This window comes from Nicotiana tabacum, chromosome 4 (assembly GCF_000715075.1).
Source record: "Nicotiana tabacum cultivar K326 chromosome 4, ASM71507v2, whole genome shotgun sequence".
Classification (NCBI taxonomy): domain Eukaryota; kingdom Viridiplantae; phylum Streptophyta; class Magnoliopsida; order Solanales; family Solanaceae; genus Nicotiana; species Nicotiana tabacum.
In genome coordinates, this window is record NC_134083.1 from 80,157,146 (window position 1) to 80,179,676 (window position 22,531).

At 38.5% G+C, this 22,531-nt stretch overlaps 1 long non-coding RNA gene across 1 annotated transcript; it reads right to left on the reverse strand.

Moving 5' to 3' along the window:
• Positions 1-1,086: 1,086 nt before the first annotated feature.
• Positions 1,087-4,908, reverse strand: LOC107800818 (uncharacterized). The gene is made up of 3 exons (XR_001651508.2): positions 4,806-4,908; positions 2,753-2,827; positions 1,087-1,241 (listed from the first exon to the last, which is right to left on the reverse strand). It is a non-coding gene; the product is annotated as an uncharacterized LOC107800818 (long non-coding RNA).
• Between the last annotated feature and the right edge of the window lie 17,623 nt (positions 4,909-22,531).

The following is a 22,531-nucleotide window of genomic DNA, read 5'->3' on the forward strand; positions in this document are numbered from 1 at the left end:
TTGATGCAGCTAACACTTCACACTTACATAAGTGATTCCTAAATGTGTTATCCCGTAGATACACTATTTGATATACTCCACATCAAACTTAGAAATCATTAAAAAGCGTTAACGATTTATCTTTGGTACTGAACATTGTATTCATCACAAGAATGAACTAAAATTTTGTTTGACAATGTTGAACCATTATTAATGACTTTGTTTGATCTCCTTGAATCTAGATCATGGGATCTTCAGTTTTCTAGGTAGAATTACCGCCACAGTGACTTGTTCTCGGCCATAGTCTCATTCCCCTCGATGATCTTTCAACTACCTCTCTAGTTAGGCTTTTTATAAGTGGATTCGACACATTATCGCTTGACTTCACGTAGTCAATTAAGATAATTCCCCTAGGGAATTCACTACAACAAAAAAGATATTTAGCGGCAATACAAAAGGTCATTAGCGGCAATAACAATTGCCGCTATATCCTTTACCGACTAGTGTTCTTTAGCCGCTGAAGCCGGGATCGGTAAAGCCTTTAGCGGCCATTGTCACAAATGCTGGTAAACGGTATGAGTCATTGCCGCTAAAAACTATACATTGTAAAAGCAATTGTTTGCAACAATTATGATGGATGGTAAATCCAATCTAAAACAGCTAATTATGCTCCTATAGCGTCCATTTATATAGTCGCTGCATTCAAAATAATTACCGCTAATAGTTCGTATATTTAACGACAATCGTGTTGTGGCAACTAGAATGGCTATAGTATTCCCTTTAAGTGTCTATTTTAATGGTTGTTATATTCAACTAAATTGTCACTAAAAGTCAATATTTTTAAAACAATTATTTTCCACTAATTATAAATACAATATCCCTGGTAAAAATGTCTTAACTCTTTCTTTTATCGTCCATTTAAATTAGCGCTAAAAGTCACTAGCTGTAATAACAATAATTTAGCCACCATTAATAATAGTTACTACATTCATCCAGAATATGATCCAAACAATAAAATATATTAATATTAATTCAAGAAATATAATATATCTCAATAAATTTTAACAAGTAAAAGTAAGTACTAATCAAATATATATTAATGCCATAGTAACTTTAAAAATAAACTTATATTGTTTGAACTAAATAGCTAATGTCATTATAAAACTAATCTTGACGAATGATAGTCATCAAATAATTTCTACAACTTTTCATCACATTGAAATCTTCCACCTGCTAAATTATCGAACATCAGACTGTATGACCTGAAATTATAAAATAAATTTTGCTACGTTTAATAAGAATCCGGAATAGCGGAAATAGGTTCGTGTTCCACTTGTCAAAAGATGGAATATACTGTGAAAAAAATATCTTGAAGACTCCATCACTATCAGATTCATTTTCAACCAACTTCTCACCTAAAATTTATAAGCACTAACAACCAGATGGATTAGTAAAGGAGCAAAATGGATGTGCAAACAATGAAAGAGAGTTTCTTTCTTTGTTGTGATAGAGAAGAAACCGAAAAAATCAAAAGGAGTATTAGCTTGGAGAAGTAAAAAGAAGCTACACCCAAGTTCATTAGCAAATGTTATAGTCACCAAGTTCTTTTCCTTATATATGGATACTAGATTATGCTTACATGCTATTACTGAAGCTCCCAAATAGGTGACAGAAAATTATGCACATTAGGCCTTGACAAAACCCTGGGCATAATCATACTGTATGTGTCGCAAATAGTTGAAATTAAATATCTCTAGAAATTATAGCTAACTTAAGAATAATTATTTTCTGATAAGAACTTAAAATAACTATAATTCCAAGAAATGCAAATATATAAAGTTAATAAAATAACTATAACTGTTTTCTGATAAAAACTTCAGTTCTGGGTGCACTAGGCATGCAAACAAAAGTTTTCCATTAGAAACTTTTAAATTGAAAAAGCATTTTCTGAAACATAAGAGTTTAGTTGGTTATAGGTGACATGTGATAATTAGTATTAGAGATTGAAAAATTGGTTTTGTATCAACTGAAACAAGTGTATAAAATGTGATGTTATTCAGAAATGAACTTTCTACTATAACACCGAAGTTCAACAATTCCACAAACATCACAATAGGTAGTCGTATCAAAAAAAGGATGGGTAAAAACTCTTCCTTTTCAACAAATATTTTGTGCTATTCAAATTATATGGCAAAAACAACAACACTAAATGTCTCTAAAGCCGATTCTAGTACAGTGTAACAAAGGTTTAAACAAGTTTTAATTTACATTACCTTATCAAAAAAGAATATTTACCAGCATCTGGTCTCAAGAAATGCAAATACTTTGTGCAATTAGTGGAGGTTCAAACTTACCCAACAAAGATTCAACACACTTGTTGTGATCGACTTTCGGGTTTAAAGTTATAGGTTTGTCAACCATCCCAAGAATTCAAGTATGAAAATATGAATTGATTTAAAGACAGAAAATGATGTCCATTTAACTGAATAAATAAATAAATAATCCTTTCACTATGTGGGTACATAAGAAGGATACAATTATATTACACATATAATCACAATCATGAAAAATATTATCTTTAAAATTATTCACTACTATCACAACCTTACTACATCAACAATCATGGAAAAATATATATAAAAGCGAGAATAGTATATATATAAAAGTGAGAAGCATCCAAGGTAACCCAAATACAATAACAAATTACTAAAAATCAAAGGTGAAAAACTCAAATAGTAGAAAAATCAAACAGTAGTATCAAATGTTTGTGTACCTGGGAAGCAGAATACTTTGCCGATGAAGACAAGAAAGTGAAGGAAAAGAACGATGCCAGTAATAATATCGAAATCTACATGAAAAGAGAAGATGGAGAAAAAACAGAACTTGAACACCAAGCATGATAGTTTCTTATTAAGTTAAAAGAAATAACAATCCTAAGAAAGTACTACAAAAGCGCGACATTTTCTTGGTCAATTTAAATGACAAAATAAACAACGTAGGCAACACAAAAAACTTGATATCATTATATTGCCAGCGTTTCATAAGTTTAATCTATTGCAAGCATAAACTAATTTTCTTAGCAGTTAATCATGTACTCTCAAGGACAAAATACTTAACTAATCAAATACTAGCTAAATCATCTTCTCAAAATTGGAATTGCATTAAGAAATTGCCTTTAAATACTAACGAAATCATCTTCTTAATGCATAAATCCATAGCACAAAAATTATAGATATAACAATCAAAAATTTTCCCAATCACTTCTCAAAAAAGGAATTACATCAAACTTATTATTTGAACGGGAAAAGTATGAATAACAAAGAAGATGGGTGAATAATACTGATTATAACAAAATTGTTAACCTTAATGAATTTTCCATTCAACTGTCTTCCCAACTAACTTAGAATACATGGATCAATTGCAGGTTTACAAAATCTTAACAACTAGATATTGCAGTATTATAAAAATTAGTACTAGCAACAACTATGGCTATTCTATTTTGGATTATGATAGTCCAATTCAGAAAGATAATGAATATATCTCACAAGTTGTGTCGCGATTAATAAGATGAAATTGGAACCTGAGACATGAAGTTTTATGGGGAAAGGAAACTGGTTTGGTATTCAACTACCATAAAGGGCCATAAATTTTACAAATTCTTACTGAAATCTTGCAAAGTAATAAGAACCATAAAACTTCCATCTCAAAAGAAATATATCATCATACTGTGGTATTTAGATTTGAAGAAAATTGCATACCTATTGACATGGACAAAATAAACAAGACTTATAAATTAGAACCGAGTGCATGAAGTATGAAGAAGGCAGCTAAACAAGTCACGCGACCACTGTAAGACATGGGTTATATTAAATACTATAGTACATTACTACTTAGTAGTGATTTCTTGGCATTCTCGTAGTTGATTGAAGGAAAGACCATAAAAAATGGTGAACTTTTTTCTTAAGGTCAAATATCAGCATGTCAGAACTCACTGGATAGACTTTTTATCACAACACACATGATTTGATATTTTAATTTTAGATTTTCTGAAAAATAAACTAGTATTTGTTCATGTTCAACCTATTCCTCCTTACGCAGACAACCCAAGCTTTGACAGATAATTACAATTCTAAAATATATATTATAAAAAAAATTAAAAAATAAAACTTATTCTGGCTCAACCCCAATTTTATCTTGAATTGCTCAAACCAGCTTTTCTATAAACAACTATAGATCTAGAATATAGGAACAATCAAATTTATGTGAACCTATTTGACTGAGCACGAAATTTAAGAAAAAAGAGAAGACTTTTGAACTTGTGGTGTAAAATGAAGCACATATATTTTGTGTGGCTATAAAGCATTTCATAAAGGTAAATTATTTCCAAATAAGGAAAAAGGTCATTCTTTTTGGGACGGACTAAAAAGAAAATAGATTTACATAAATTGAAACGGACGAAGTATAAGAACAATGCTAGCCAGGGGCGGATGTAGTTGGTTCGGAACGGGTTCCATTGAACTCATAACTTTCGATGCGGAGTAAAAATCTATATATAAAAATTTATTAAAAACTTTATAATTTGAACTCATAGAGTTTAAATCTTGGATACATCCATGATGCCAGATAAATAATATACTATAAAAATTAATAGTTTGTTTAATTCAAAACCATGCCATAGATTCGTCAATTCCAAACTAGAAAGAGATACGATACTCGTTCAGTGAATAGATATTCGACAATCAAAGCGATAGACCCAACCAATTAGAAAGTTTTAATCAACCCTACACGCACAAAATCAAACACTAAAGATAGAGATAGAAACTTACTGACACTTTTGGTTGTTAGGGTGGCCGACGAATTTGTGTTGCAGCGCTAGCGGATGAGATTTGCTTAGTTTGGGCCTTTGGGGTTTTTCAATTAAGGTAATTCCAGATTTCTTTTAATAGTCTTTAGGCTATTTAAGGGGTATATATTTAGGCGGGAAAGATTTAGAGGAAATAATAGAAATTGGAAGCAATATTAAAAGTAAAAGCCATAATTTTACCGTCTATTCTTTTGAATGGCCACTAAAAATATACTAGTTACTGATTAATATTTATGGCCGCTAATATTTGTCTTCCATCAATAAATTAACAACAATTGGTTTATTGCTGTAAAATAATTACTGCTAAATCCCCTTTTTGTTGCAGTGGAATAGTTGTCTAACGGTTTATACCTTCATCGTATATGACATGTTTTCCTACTATACATAATGTTCATCGCCCTTCCTATTGCCGCTTGACTATCGCAATATATGCATATATCTGCCAACAATTTGGGCCAAAATGAAATATCGTCAAGAAAATTTAGGAGTCATTCAACTTCTTCACTGGCCTTGTCAAAGGCTGTAAACTCAGCCTCCACTGTAGAGCTGTAAATGCACGTTTGTTTGGACGATTTTCATGACATCGCTCTTTCACCGACTGTTTAGAATCGGTTGAGTATATTTCAAATATTCCAAGACTCTTTTCATTGTCATGAAATTTCAATCCAAACTTTCTTATGTCGTAGACTAATACGTCTTGACTTTCTATTTCATATCCAATTGTTGATTATGTTTAGTATAACAACATTATATTATAACAACAACTAGAATGACTGAACTCAATTTTGTAACGACCTGAGTGGTCGTTTTGAGTGTTGTAGCCTCGTTCCCCCATATATTTTTGTTTGTTGTCATGTAACTTGCTGGGGTGGTTGGTTTAGTTTCGGGAATATTTCAAAATAAGTTGGGACACTTAGTCCCAAGGTTGGAAGCCTAAGTTGAAAGAGTTGACCGAATGTTGACTTATATGTAGATGACTCTAGAATGGAGTTTTGATAGTTTCGATATATCTGTATAGTGATTTCGGACTTAGGAGTGTGTCCAGATATTGATTTGGAGGTCCGTAGGTGATTTTGGTTTGAAATGGCGAAAGTTGAAAAAATGGAAGTTTGGAGAGTTGAGAAGTTTGATTGAGAGTTGACTTTGTTGTTACCGGGCTCAAATTTTGGTTCCGAAAGTTGGAAGAGGTCCGTTGTATCATTTATGATTTGTGTGCAAAATTTAAGGTTAATCGGAGTTGGTTTGATATGTGTTGACATTAGTTTTGGAAGTTTGAAGTTCATTAGCCTTGAAACGATACGCGATTCGTGCTTTTAGTGTTGTTTGATGTGATTTCAGGCCTCGACTAAGTTTGCATGATATTTTAGGACTTGTTGGTATGTTCGGAACTTTGAAGACTACTGATTTTTGTTGTTGTTGGTTTCCATATATGCGATCGTGAGTGGTGGAGGATTATGCTATGCGTTCGCGAGAAGGTGTATGCGATCGCGAAGTTTGGGAAGGCAGTGCTACGTGAACGTGTATGGTAGGTCAAATTTGCGAAGAAGAAAGGAGGAGGCTGGGAGTCCACGCGACTTGTTCTTCACGATTGCGTAGGGTGAAGATTCCGGGGATCGCATTCGTGTGTGGAGTTCCGTGTTCGCGGAGAGTAATTTTAGCATCTTGTGAATTTGTGCTTCGCGATCACGAAGCATTTCTCACGATCGCGAAGAAGTGCATCTGGGCAGACTTTTAAATATAAAAAATGAGGGTTAGAGTTGTATTTCATAATTGAACTTTGGGAGCTCGGATTGAGGCGATTCTTGGGGGGAGTTTTAAGGAATTGATTGTGGTAACTGATTCTAACTCGGATTTGGTTAGTACACATGAATCTATTATTATTTTTATCATTTAATTAGTGTTTTGGGTTGAAAAAATTAGGGAAAATTGTAGAAACTTCATAGGCTTAAAATTGAGGATTTGAAGGTCGAGTTTGTGATCGAAATTGAGTAATTTTAGTATGGTAGGACTCGTGGTTAAATGAGTGTTTGGATTTTGTTAACTTTGTCAGATTCCAAGATGTGGCCCCGGGGTTGACATTTTGAATTGACTTTTTGACTTTTGTTAAAGAACTTAGCCTTTTCATATGGAATTGATTCCTATAGCTTGTATTGATTGTATCAAGTTGTTTGAGGATAGATTCGAGGAATTTGGAGGCCGAATCGCGAGGCAGGGGCTTGTTGGAGTAGAGATTTACACGGTTTGAGGTAAGTAACACTTCTAAACTTGGTTCTGAGGGTATGAATCCCTTTATTACTTGTTATGTGGTTGGTGTTGAGGTGACACACGTGCTAGGTGATGTACGTGTGGGCGTGCACCGAAGAAATTATGACTTGGTTGATTCCGTGGAACTGTGTAGTCAAATAATCTTGTTATTAATCATATATTCTCCATGTGTTAGAGAATAGTTATGATTCATGTTACAAATCATACTTAGGCTATATGTTGGGACTGAGTGATTGTGAGGATTGAGTGACTAGGAAGACTGAGTGAATTGATACTCTGAGAGTATGCATATGATTTTACCACTGCATTGCATTACAGTTGGCATGCATAATTGACATATAGATTTAGTGATGTATCATTCCTCATTTCAGTCACACTTGGCATATTTTATCTGTATTGAACTTAAACTGTTGAACTTGAAAGCATGTCTATATTTCTGTATTGTTAAATTATTTATTTGGATTATACTTGTTGAGCTCGTCAATGCTTTTAGCTCAAGGTTAGCCTTGTTACTTATTAAGTACATTAGGTTGGTTGTACTCATACTACGCTATGCACTTCGTGTGCAGATCCAGATACTTCCGGGTACGACGACTGCTAGCTTTTGGAGCTTTATCTATTGGAGACTATCGAGGTATCTGCCTTGGCGTTTGCAAACCTTGACTCTCCTTCTTTTCAGTTATTTTTACTGCTCTATCTTTCTAGACTATGTTTTTAGCAGTCAGACTATGTTGTCATTTAGAGGTTCATGTACTTAGTGAAACCCGAATTTTTGGGGATCTTGTATTGAGTCGTGGTATTTTTCTTATCACTTATGTACGAGATTTTACTCTTAAGCTTATTTTATTATGGTTTCAAAATTAAAGATGCATGATTTATTGTGATTGTCGGCTTGCCTAGTTTTACGATAGGCGCTATCACGACATATGAGATTTGGGTCATGACAAATTGGTATCAGAGCCTAGGTTACATAGGTCTCACGAGTCATGAGCATGCTTAGTAGAGTTTCACAGATCGATACGGAGATGTTTGTATTTATCCTCGAGAGGCTGCAGAACCTTTAGGAAAAACTTCACATTCTTGAAACTCTTGTCATGCGACCTTGTTGATGACACGTGATACCAAACCGGGTAGACGACCACCAATACCACTAGCTAGGGCCATGGGAAGTCGGGGTCGCGGTAGAGGCCGAGGTACAGCTCGTGCAATATCTAGAGCAGCACTTGTGGACCCACCAGTTGCTCCAACTCAGGAGAAAATTCCAGCTATGGTTGAGCTGGTGGGACCAGCTCAGGCACCAGCTATGCCCATTGTTATTCCAGGCCGTTAGGAGGCTTTGGCTTAGATATTGACTGATTGCACTAGCCTTGCTCATACTCCCTCCGCCCGTACACTAGAGCAGATGATGCAGGGACTTCAGATACCAGCGGGGCTGGTTCTCAAGTGCAGATGGGTCCCATTATGAGTGATGAGGGGTAGAAGAGACTAGAGAGGTTTGGGACGATCAAGCCTCCATCATTCGGTGGGGTTAAGTCAGAGGATGCCCAGGACATCTTGGATAGGTGCCAGTAGATTCTTCACATAACAGGTATTATGGAGACTAGTGAGGTCTCATTTACTACTTTTCAGTTGACGGGGACAATCTTAAGATGGTGGGAGTCCTATGAGCTGAGCAGACCAACCGATATTGTACCACTTTCATGGAACGAGTTCTCCATTCTCTTCTTGGAGAAGTTTGTGCCTCTGACCCGCCAGAAGGAGTTGCATAGGCAGTTTGAGCAGCTATGCTAGGAGGGTATGTCCGTGACCCAGTACGAGATGAGATTTTGAGAGTTGGCTCGAGACGCGATCTGGTTGGTTCCCACAGAGAGGGAGAGGATTAAAAGGTTTATTGATGGCCTCAGCTATGGGTTGTGTTTTGTTATGACTCAGGAGAATGCATCAAGTACTAGGTTCAATGAGGTGGTTGATATTTCTCGGCGGCTAGAGCTGGTCCGTAGTTAGGAGCGTGTGGAGAGGGAGGCCAAGAGGCCTCGTGGTTCGGTGGTTTCAGTGGTTGTAACGACCCAACCGATCGTTTTAAGCATTTATGCTCCTTTCAACTATTTGAAGTCTTGAATAACTTTCTACTAGGTATTATGACTTGTGTGAATTGTCGGTTTTGGTTTTAAGGTATTTCAGAGTTAGCTTGAAAGAATGAATTTCATGTTGGAAGCTTAAGTTGAAATAGTTAATTGGATGTTGACTTATGTGTAAACGACCCCGGAATAGAATTTTGATGATTCCAATAGCTCCGTATGGTGATTTTGGACCTAGGAGCGTATCCGAAAAATTATTTGGAAGCACGTAGTTAAAGTAGGCTTGAAATGGCTAAAATAGAAATTTAATCTTGGAAGTTTGACAGGGGAGTTGAATTTTTGATATCTAGGTTGGAATATGATTCTGGAAATTTGAATAGGTATGTTATGTCGTTTATGACTTATGTGCAAAATTTGAGGTCAATCGAACTTGATTTGATAGGTTTCGACATCGACTGTAGAATTTAGAATTTGTTAGTTTTGAATAGGCTTGAATTGGGGTGCGATCCGTGTTTTAGTGTTGTTCAATATAATTTGAGGCATCAACTAAGTTTGTGTCATATTACAGGACTTGTTAGTATACTTGGTTGGGGTCCCATGGGCTCGGATGAGTTTTGAAAGAGGTTTTGGAAGAGTTTGGTGTTTTGAGCATAAATATGTAATGCTCCAAAGGTCCATTTTTAATCCTATAGATCAAAATTCGATTTCGAGACTTTCGGGATTTTGATAATGAATTATAGGAGTGATCTCGAAAGTTTGGTCTAATTTCAACAAGTCGCGATTGGGTTTTTAGCGTGAAACATGAGTTAATTGTTTAACGATCGAAATTGGTATCGCATTGAGAAAATGAGCTACGAATTGAGTTTCGATTGAACGACTAGGTTCGTATTATTATTTTTGACTCATAGGAACAAGAGTCGTCGAATTCCGAGTTCGTATGATAGATTTAGAGCCTTTTTAGTGAAAACAATAAGTGTTGGTGCAAGCAAGTTCTGGTGTGGACTTTTAGTGACGGAAAATGGACTTTTAGTGACAGAAAATGGACTTTTAGTGACAGATGGACAAAAACTTAAGGACCAAAAATGGTCCTTTCCTTCATTTCGTTTTGGAATTTGTGGAGGTTCTTAGGCGAGTTTGAGAATTTCTTCCCGACTTTGACTTGGGTAAGTGTCCTATATCCAAAAGTGATTATATTTCATAAATCCATGGTTATATTCATCATTTATTTTGGATTAAAATGGAAGAAATCAAGATTTTTGCAAAACTTTTCAAGAACGAAAATTTTAGATTTGGAGGTCGAGTTGTTATCGGAATTTGATAAAATTGGTATGGTTGGACTCGTAATTGAATGGATTATCAGATTTTGTGAGTTTCATCGGATTCCGATACGTGGGACCCACAAGCAATTTTTGAATTAAATTTCGAATTTTGTTGGAAAATTAGTATTTTCATATGAAATTAATTCCTATAATTAGTATTGACTGAATTGAAGTACTAGTGGCTAGATTTGAGGTGTTCGGAGGCCGATTCGCGAGGTAAAGGCATAACAGAATAAAGAATTACATAGTTCGAGGTAAGTAACAGTTCTAAATTTGGTCCTGAGGGCATGAAACTACGGATTATGTGTTATATGATCGGTTTTGGAGGTGACGCACATGCTACGTGACAGACGTGCGAGCGTGCACTGCAGGAATTATGACTTGGTCAAATTCCATAGAACTGTGTAGTTGGATAATCTGTGGTTATCTGTACATTCTCCATGTAGTAGAGAAATTGAACCATAAATCATGTTTAGATTATGTGTTGGCACTGTAGGGACCCACACAGGTCGTGTACATGTTGAATTATCTGCTAAATTATTGTTTTGTACTCAGTCACAGTTTACTTATTTATTTTATCTCAGTCTCTATTGTTCATTATTGATGCATCATATTATTGTTGTTTGGGCTGATTATCATGACTATTGAGAGCCCGAGAGACTGGAGAGATTTATGACTGAGTGAGGCTGAGGGCCTGATTGTGAGATATTATACTATAGCACGTGAGTTGTCCATGTGGATCCAGATATTATACAATAGCACGTGAGTTGTCCGTGCGGATCCAGATATTGATACAATAGCACGTGAGTTGTCCATGCAATACGTGAGTTGTCCGTGCGGATCTATATATTATACTATAGCACGTGAGTTGTCCGTATGGATTATAGTTCTTGGGCTGAAGGAGCCCCTCCAGAGTCTGTATACCCCTAGTGAGCGCAGGTACTTACTGAGTGCGAGTGGTGAGTGTTGAGTAAATGAAATGGTTGAGTGACTGTGGTCCTGAGATAATGCATATGATTACTTTTTGAAAGATATTATCTTCTTTTTCAGTCAAACTTGATATGAAATTATTGTGGAGTGTTAAATATTGAATATGAAAGCATGCCCTAAATCTTATGTTGGAAATTACTGTATTTTGACTCAGTTGTAAAGCTCGTCACTATCTCTAACTCTTTATTTAGTATTGTTACTTGCTGATTTGGTTGTACTTATACTACACCCTATACCAAGTGTGTAGATCCAGGTACCTCCGGACATGACGATTGCTAGTTTTTCGGAGCTTTATCTGCGAAGACTATCGAGGTAGCTGCTTGGCGTACGTAGACTTTGACTCTCTTTCCTTTCAGTTATTTATACTGTTCTATATTTCCAGACAGTGTTCTATCTGTTAGACTATGTTATCATTTAGATGCTCATGTACTGAGTGACACCGTGTTTTGGGAGTGTTTTATGTCAGTATTAATGAGATTTTGTATTGACCTTAAATATTATATTTTTAAACTTAAAAAAATTATGGTTTATTGAGGTTGTCGGCTTGCCTAGTATCGAGATAGGCGCCATCACAACAGGTGAAATTTTGGGTCGTGACAAGTTGGTATCAGAGCCTAGGTTACATAGGTCGTGACAAGTCTTGCGGATCGATACAGAGACGTCTGTACTTATCTTCGAGAGGCTAAATAGCTGTTAGGAGCACCTCCCTTCTTGATTTCCTCATCGTGAGATTTGATTCTATTGAGGCTTATGCCTTTAATTCCTTCCTACTCAATCTTATGCGACGCGAAGCGCTTGTTATCAATTGGGCATCGAGGAGTTGTAGTGGTATTACAAACGTGGTGCAGGAATTCTTTTCCCTACATGTTCGGGAATGCTATTATCGTCGCCTTGCAGAAGAATGTTCTTTTATTCCAGCTCAATATCTGTATTTTCTATGATTTTGAGACTGTGAACGGGTTGCTACGATGGATATGCGTTCTTATCGTAAAATATTGGTGTAATGGTAAGGTGCTCGTTATGTGTTGAGGCAGTGAATGGCTCGAAGAGAGTATTTCTTAGTGCATGATTAAGGGGTTCAACAATTAATTCCAATGGAGGAAAGGCAATCGGACTATAGATGTCCAAGATTGGTTTTTAAAGTAACAAGACTTGGTGTTTGCGAAGGTGCTTGATTTTTGTTTTGATGTGACGTACAGTCTCGAGTATGAATAGTTTGAAGGATTTTTCAGTTAAATTGTGGGACAAATAATGTTCTCATGTCTTGTCAATGAGTTTGGACTCAAGAAGAGTAAGTGATTGTGTAGTAATTGTGGTTGCGAATGGGCATTTCTAATGTTGATAGCTCGAGAAAGATGATCTTCGAAGAGGCTTAGAGTCGGTAACATTTTATTGGTTCATGTGCGACATAGATGCATTTTGATTTGATGCAACAGTTGGGCAACAAAGTATGAGAGAAGACATGATGGGAAGTGTTTCGCGGTGGATGAAGTACTAGCAAGTCAAGTAGGAGAAGTAGAGGTTGAGAAGTTGCTTAAAGGAGATAGTTTAACAGAAGTAAGAATGGCAAATTAGCATATGGATTATGTGGTAGGGTAATCGTGCGCCTTGAGAAAGTGTAGAACGGTTTGGAATCGTGATAGAATGTGATTTGACCTACAGACTTTATTTGGAGTGATGGTTATTGTACGAAGAAAGATTGAATATGGCAGAAAGGAGTTTGTTTGAAATGGAGAGGGATGTGAAGATCTGATTATCATTTCAGGCGCAATATGACTTGAGTTCGGAAGGTATTGTTGAACTTTCAGTTGATGTCAATAGGGAAAGTGCAGACTTATACAAATGGTGCGCAAGCATGAGCTCAGGAGAATTTACTGATTATGTGGTCGTTGCACCCAATGCAGCATCGTTGGAAGATGTCGATAAGGAATTGCATATGTGGGTTATCTCTTGTGAGCAGTTAGCGGTGGCATGATGTTGATGAAGCTTATACGAGGAATATTACTTGCTACCCGGTAAGAGGTCGAGTATGTGACTATGGCTGGTGAATCAGAGTGTTCATGAAAAGCTTAACAAAAGACTTAGAAGTCTGGCGAGTTAACAGTGCGAGATCATGGTAATTGAGAAGGAGAAATCCTTGCGGGTTTTAAGTTTATATAATTGCAGCTTAAAGCTAAGTGGGGGAGCTTGCTATTGATAATTTGATTTCATGGTTATGTGTTAAATTTTAGTTTTGGTCGAAGACATACTTGTGGATCAGTTATGTAATGACCCAACCGGTCATTTTGACTTTTAGAACCTCGTTCCCCTAAATAAAACTCCTTGTATGTGCTTTTATTAATTTATGACTTGCAGGGATGGTTGATTCGGAATTTAAAAGTGATCGAGTTGAAATTGAAATAATTAGTTCCTTAGTTTGGCTTTAAAAGGCCAAGTTTGACTTTGGTAAACATTTTAAGAAAACGACCCCGGAATCGGGATTTGACGGTTCCAATAGGTTCGTATGATAATTTTGAACTTAGGCGTATGCTCGAATCGGGATTTTGACAAACCGGGAGCGTTTCAGCGCTTAATAGTGAAAAATAAACTATTTGAAAGTTTAATGTTCTTTAAATTTGGTTTGGAGTAGGTTTTGGAGTAATCGAGTTCCGTTTGAAATTTCGAGTTTGGGAATAGTTACGTATGGTGATTTAAGACTCGCACGCAAAATTTTGTGTCATTCCAGGTAGTATAAGTATATTTCGGCGCGTTCAGAGTAAGTTTGAAAATTTTGAAATTTCTAAGTTGAATCAATTTTGTTTAGGGTATGATTCTTAGCTTTGATGTTGTTTTACACGTTCCGAGAGTTCTAGCGAGTCCGTTTTATGATTTTCAAACTTGTTGGTATGTTCGGGCCGGACCCGAGTGTTAACCGGACGAGGCTCGGATGAATTTTGGAATTTGGAGGAATAACTGAAGATTCTGCTTCTGGTACGTTTGCACCTGTGCTTGGAGGGTTGTAGGTGCGACCCTCACTGGTGCGAGCTTTATTCGCAGAAGCGAAAAGGGAAGGGAGGCCTGCCATCGCAGGTGCAGAAACTTTGGCGTACCTACGAACGCGCATGTGCGAGAAAAGGAGAGCGGATGCGGAGTTTGGCAACAAGGCAATACTCGCACCTGCGAGGCTTTTCCGCAGGTGCGGTACACCTTCCGCAGGTGTGAAACCACTGCTGGGCAGAATAGATTAAAAATTGGGGCTCAGTCATTTTGAGCCCATTTTTCTTCCATTATTAGGCGATTTTAGAGCTTTATGAGAGGAGATTTCAACTAGCAACTTGAAGGTAAGTTAATTCTACACACCTTGAGTAAAACACATAGATTATGGGTAGATTATAACTAGTAAATCTTAGAAATTAATGATTTAGATAAAAAACCTAGATTTTTATAAAAATGAGATTTTAACCACGAAAATGGTTCTAAAATTGGATAGAAATTATATATTTTAGTTCTTACGATTATGGGTAACGTTTTCCTCTAAATAATTCTGGTATCCAGGCATGTGGGCTCGGGGTGATTTTTAGGAATTTTACCATTTTGGATAGGGTAATTTATTTTATAGATTAATTTCGAATTATTGAGCATGTATTAATTATTTTATATAACTTTTGGATAGTTTCGAAATTTTCGGCATCGAATTGGGGTTTTTATGCGATATTTTGATCGGAGAGTGGACTTTGAGATAAGGTAAGTCTCTTGTCTTATCTTGTGAGGGGAAATTTACCCCATAGGTGATTGAATTTATAATTTTTGCTAATTGCGTTGGCTACGTACACACGAGATGACGAGAGTTCGTGCGTAGCTACTATTTATGCTAAAGTCTGGGTAGTTTAGGACTCAAATCATGAATTACATGTGTAAATTGTATTCCTTATTTGATTAAATTATTAGAAATATATTGTGAATTGTTAGGGAAAGATATTAAAAGATGCAAATCTCATATACTTAATTTTCTGTTTAAATTAATTAATTATTAAAAGAAATTGTTCGTCCTCTCGAATTAATCTTATAATAAATATACTCTCATTCGGAAGGTACATAAGAAAATGTCCTCCTTTCTAGTGGAGCGGGCCGAACGCCTCGGCAGTATAGATGCATCTATGGATCGCGTCGCACGTCTCTCGGTAGTGTACACGACACTCTGGATCGGGCCATACGACCTCGGCAGAAATCGTGCCTAATAATAATAATAATTACACGATACCTTGATATTTTAATTGCAGCTTGTGAATTTAATTAATAGATTGGAATTTGTTGCATTTGAAGGAATTTAATTATTTCTGCTGGTTAAATAAAATTTTAGGTTAATTCTATGAACCATGTTGATTTAAATATTCTATTTTTATTTCAATTATTATTATTATCAACCCTTAGTGAGTGTCAAAGTCGACTTCTCGTCTCTACCTCTTCGAGATTAGGCTTGATACTTACTGGGTACACGTTGTTTACGTACTCATGGTACACTTGCTGCACTTTTTGTGTAGGATCTGAGGCAGGCACCAGTGGAGGACCTATCATCGCAAACCCACATTATCCAGAGGCTTAGTTGTGAGCTGCCTTTCTGAGCCGTTCTGCAACTACCAGTGCCTCTTCTTGTATTTGCATTTTGTCTATTTTATTTCAGATAATATTTGGAATTTTGTATAATCTACTAGATGCTCATACACTTATGACACCAGGTCTTGGCACACACACTGGTAGAATTTTGATTTGTATTATTTTCTTGGATTTAAATTAATCAGTATCTTTTCTATTTTCATTAATATCGCTAGGAAAAAGAATAAAATTACTTAGAAAACTGTTAAAGAATGATTGATATATGTTTAATTTACTAGTTTGGCTGGCTTAGTCGTAACGTTAGGCGCCATCACGACCTTTTTGTGAAATTGGGTCGTGAAAACATGGTATCAGAGCACTAGGTTCACGTAGGTCTCACAAGTTATGAGCAGGCCTAATAGAGTTTTGCGGATCAGTACGGAGACGTATGTACTTATCTTCGAGAGGCTATAGGGTGTTAGGAAACTACCTTTCTTCATCTTCCATCGTGCAATTGATGTAGTACTAAATATCTTTCTCTTACTCTCTCACAGATGGTAAGAACGCGCTCTAATGAGGCTCCAGGCCAAAGAAGAGCTACTCCCCCAGTTGCTAGAGGTAGAGGCAGAGGCCAAGGGATGGCTTCAGCCTGTGGTAGGGGATGAGGACGTCCTAGGACTGTTCCAGTTATGCCACTAGTGGGTCTAGCAGAGGATCCCATTATTGAGGAACAAGGCGAGGTGCCTGTGGCAGAGCCAGCTCGGGTGGATTTCACATCTGCACCGGGATTCTAGGAAGTCATGGGTCGTATGCTGCGGTTCATGGAAACTATAACTCAGGCCGGTTTATTTTCGGAAGACCCATCCATATCTCGAGCGGGCGGGGGAACACAGACTCCGACCGCACAGGCTCATGGGCAGGCAACTGCCGTATATCAGACCCATGGTGCATTACCCATGGGTGGAGCCTAGCTAGTGGCAGCAGCTACACCTGAGCCCAGGCCAGCTGTAGCCGCCGATCCGCAGAAACTATTGGACAGATGGACTAGACTACATCCTATATTTGGTGGTGAGCGACATGAGGATCCCCAGGATTTCATTGATCGGTGCAGGGATAAACTGTACAATATGAGGATATTGGAGTCTCATGGGGTTGACTTTGCTACTTTTTAGCTAGAGGGCAGAGCCCGTTGATGGTGGAAGTCTTATCTTCTTGGCAGACCAGCAGATTCTCCTCCCATGACTTGGGACATGTTCACCCGTATTTTCCTGGACATGTATATTCCACCATCCCAGAGGGAAGAGTTGCGGTTTCAGTTTGAGCAACTCCAACAGGGTTAGATGTCAATGACCGATTATGAGGCGAGATTCTCTGAGTTATCTCGCCATGCACTTATGATACTCCCTACTGAGGTGGAGATAGTGCGGAGGTTTGTTGCAGGTTTACATACTAGCATTCAGGATGCTATGGCTCGAGAGGTCGAGATGGGTACTTCTTATGAGTTGGTCGTGGAGATAGCCCGGAGGATTGAGGCTGTGTGTCAGCTTAGCAGAGCGCAGGTTATGAGAGATAAACGGTTTAGATATTCTGGAGAGTTCAGAGGTGCTCCGTCTGGGGGCAGAGGTCAGTTCGTGCGAGGGAAGTCCAGTAGGCTTCGATATCCTACACCACCGCCTCCTGGGTGTCCTCCAGGGCGACCTTATTTCAGTGCTATGGCATAAAGTTCTTATCGCCCACCGACTATTCAGGGTTCTTCCAGTGGATATTTAGGTCACCAGGGCCAGATTCTTAGTCAGCAACCCATCGTACCAAAGAGTTGTTACGAGTGCGGGGATCCCAGTCACATGTGAAGATTCTGCCCCAAGATTCGGGGTAGACTGGTGTAACAGGGTCGGCATCCTATGATTACTGCATCAGTTGATCCACCAGTTGTCCGACCACCAAGAGGTGGAGAACAGGTGGGTAGGGGTCATCCTAGAGGTAGAGGCCAGCAAGTTGGCGCTCCAGCTCGGTTTTATGATTTTCTGGCCAGAGAAGATACAAAGGCCTCAGATGTCGTGATTTCATGTATTATTCCTGTTTGCGGCAAAGATGCCTAAGTATTATTTGATCCAGGATCTATGTATTCATATGTGTCATCTTTATTTGCTCATTTCCTGGGTGTTTCTCGTGAGTCCTTGAGTACTCATGTTTATGTGTCCACTTCTGTTGGCGATTCTGTTGTTGTGAATAGGATCTACCGGTCCTGTATTATTACATTATGTGGTTATGAAACTAGATCATATATCCTAATGCTTGAGATGACGACCTTTGAAATCATCCTGGGCATAGACTGTTTATCTCCATATCATGCTATTCTAGATTGTCATGCCAAGACTGTTACCTTGGCTATTCCAGCATTGCCTAGGCTGGAGTGAAAGGGTTCGTCTGTTAGTGCATTTAATCAGGTTATTTCTTTTATGAAGGCTCAAAACATGGTTGAGAAGTGTTGTTTATCTTATCTAGCCTATGTTCGGGATACTACTGCAGAGACTCCGGCTATTGATTCAGTGTCTGTAGTTCGAGAATTCTTCGATGTATTTCCTTCAGATCTTCCAGGTATGCCACCTGATCGTGATATTGCTTTTTGTATTGACCTGGCTCCAGATACCTAGCCTATATCTATCCCACCGTATCACATGGCTCCGAAAGAATTGAAAGAACAACTTGAGGAGTTTCTAGTCAAAGGGTTCGTCAGACCGAATGTATCGCCTTGGGGTGCACCAGTATTATTTGTGAAGAAGAAGGATGGAACAATGCGAATGTGTATTGATTATCGTCAATTGAACAAAGTCATTATTAAGAAAAGCTACCCGTTGCCGTATATTGATGATCTATTTGACCAGTTGTAGGGTGCTAGGGTGTTCTCAAAGATTGACTTGAGGTCGGAGTACCATCAGTTGAAGATACGGGATTCAGATGTTCCGAAGATTGCTTTCCGGACTAGATATGGTCATTATGAGTTTCTAATGATGTCCTTCGGTTTAACTAATGCCCCGATAACGTTTATGGATCTGATGAACAAGGTATTCAGGCCATATATTGATTCGTTTGTCATTGTATTCATTGATGACATTTTGATCTACTTGCGCAGTAAGGAGGAGCACGAGCAGCATATGAGAGTGGTGCTTCAGATGTTGCGGGAACAAAAGCTATATGCTAAGTTCTCCAAATATTAGTTCTGGCTAGAGTCTGTAGCATTTTTGGGGATTATTGTATCGGGCGAGGGTATTAAAGTTGATCCCAAAAAGATCGAGGAAGTTCAAAATTGGCATCGTCCCACTTTGGAGACTGAGATCAGGAGTTTTCAGGGTTTAACAGGTTATTATCGTCGGTTCGTGGAAGGTTTTTCATCTATTGCAGCACCTTTGACCAAATTAACCCAGAAGGGTGCTCCATTCCGATGGTCCGATGATTGTGAGGGGAGCTTTCAGAAGCTCAAAACAACATTGACTACAACACTAGTGTTAGTGTTGCCTTCCAGTTCGAGGATGTATATAGTGTATTGTGACATTTTACACATTGGCTTCGATTGTGTATTGATGCAGAAAGGGCGAGTTATTGCATATGCTTCACGTCAGCTGAAGCCCCATGAGAAGAATTATCCAGTACATGATTTAGAGTTATCTGTGATTGTTCACGCTCTTAAGATTTTGAGGCATTATCTTTATGGGGTGTCTTGTGAAGTTTACACTGATCATCGTAGTTTGCAGCTTTTGTTCAAGCAGAGGGACCTAAATTTGAGGCAGCGCAGATGGCTCGAGTTACTAAAAGATTATGATATTACTATCTTGTATGATCCGGGCAAAGCAAATGTGGTTGCCGACACCTTGAGTAGAAAGACGGAGAGTATGGGTAGTTTGGCTTTCATTTCAGCAGGGGAAAGGCCGCTTTGGATATTCAGTCCTTGGCTAACAGACTTGTATGACTGGATATTTCAGAGCCCGGCCGAATTCTTGCATGTGTTGTGGCCAAGTCTTCACTATTTGTTCATATCAAGGTTTGCCAGTATGATGATCCACACTTAATGGTTCTTTGAGAAACGGTACTACGGGGTGGTGCCAAGGAAGTTACTATTGGCGCGGATGGTGTTTTGCGACTCCAGGATCGTCTATGTGTTCCTAATGTGGATGGACTGAGGAAAAAGATCCTAGAGGAGGCACACAGTTCTCGGTATTCTATTCATCCAGGCGCTACAAAGATGTATCGTGACCCGAGACAGCATTATTGGTGGCGACGAATGAAAAAGGACATCGTTGAGTATGTAGCTTGGTGTCTAAATTGCCAGTAAGTTAAATATGAGCACCAAAGGCCAGGTGGCCTACTTTAGAAAATGATTATACCAGAGTGGAAATGGGAATGCATTACTATGGACTTTGTAGTCGGGTTGCCATGGACCTTGCGGAAGTTTGATGCAGTTTGGGTAATTGTTGACAGGTTGACCAAGTCGACACGCTTTATTCCGGTTGTGACTACGTATATTTCAGAGAGGTTGGCCCAGATTTATATTCAAGAGATAGTTCAGTTGCATGGTGTGGCAATTTCTATCATATCAGATAGAGGCCCTCAGTTTAATTCACATTTTTGGAGAGCAGTACAAAGTGAATTAGGGACCCGTGTAGAGCTCAGCACAGCCTTTCATCCGCAGACCGACGGGCAGTCAGAGCGGATAATTCAGATTTTGGAGGATATGCTCAGGGCATATGTGATTGACTTTGGAGGTCAATGGGATCGTTTCTTGCCTTTGGCCGAGTTTTCTTATAACAACAGTTACCAATCCAGCATCGAGATGGCACTATTTAAGGCTTTAATGGTCGGCGATGCCGTTCGCCCATCGGATGGTTTGAGCCCGGCGAGTCTAAGTTATATGGTACTGATTTGGTGAAAGATGCCTTGGAAAAGGTAAAGTTGATTCAGGAGCAACTTCGTACAACATAATCCAGATATAAGAGTTACGGGGATCAGAAAGCGCGTGATTTATCATTTATAGTAGGTGTAAAAGTTCTCTTGAAAGTTTCACCGATGAAGGAAATCATGATATTTGGGGAAAAGGGCAAGTTGAGCCCAAGGTTTATAGGCCCATTCGAGGTGTTGAGACGAGTTGGGGAGGTTTCTTACGAGCTTGCTTTGCCTCCCAGTCTATCGGGAGTTCATCCGGTTTTCCATGTATCTATGCTCCGGAAGTATCATGCCGACCTATCACATGTGTTAGACTTCAGCACAGTTCAGCTAGATAATAGCTTGGGTTATGAAGAGGAGCCAGTTGCCATTGTTGATAAACAAGTTCGCCAATTGAGGTCCAAGAGGATTCCTGCTGTACAAATCCAGTGGAGGGGCCAACCAGTCGAGGAAGCGACTTGGAAGGCTGAGGAAAACATGCGGAGTAGATATCCACACTTATTCAGCACTCCATGTACAATTCTAAACCCGTTCGAGGACGAACGTTTGTTTAAGAGGTGGAGAATGTAATGACCCAACCAGTCATTTTGACTTTTAGAATCCCGTTTCCCTAAATAAAACTCCCCGTATGTGCTTTATTAATTTATGACTTGCGAGGATGGTTGATTCAGATTTTCGGAAGTGATCGGGTTGAAATTGGAACAATTAGTTCCTTAGTTTGGCTTTAAAAGGCCAAGTTTGACTTCGTTCAACATTTTGAGAAAACAACCCCGGAATCGGGATTTGACGGTTTCAATAGGTTCGTATGATGATTTTGGACTTAGGCGTATGCTCGAATCGGGTTTTTACCAACCCAGGAGCATTTTGGCGCTTAATAGTGAAAGATCAACTATTTGAAGGTTTAATGTTCTTTAAATTTAATTTGGAGTAGGTTTTGGAGTAATCAAGGTCCGTTTGAATTTTCGAGTTTGTGAATAGTTCTATATGGTGATTTAAGACTTACACGCAAAATTTGGTATCATTCCGAGTAGTATAAGTATATTTCGGTGCGTTCGGAGTAAGTTTGAAAATTTTGAAATTTCTAAGTTGAATCAATTTGGTTTGGGGTATGATTCTTAGTTTTGGTGTTGTTTTACACGTTCTGAGAGTTTGAGCGAGTCCATTTTATGATTTCAAACTTGTTGGTATGTTCAGGCGGGGCCCCGGGTGTTAACTCGATGAGGCTCGAACCAATTTTGGAATTTGGAGGAAGAACTGAAGTTTCTGCTTCTGGTACTTTCTCACCTGCGCTTGGACAGGCGCAGGTGCGACCCTCGCAGATGTGAGCTTCATTCGCAGAAGCGGAAGGGGAAGGGGAGGCCTGCCATCGCAGGTGCTGAAAGTTTGGCGCACATGCAAATGCGCAGGTGCGAGAAAAGGAGCGCGGATGCAGAGCTTGGCAGCGAGGGAAATCTCGCACCTGGAGGCTTTTCGCACCTCCGCAGGTGCGAAACCACTACTGGGCAGAATGGATTAAAAATCGAGGC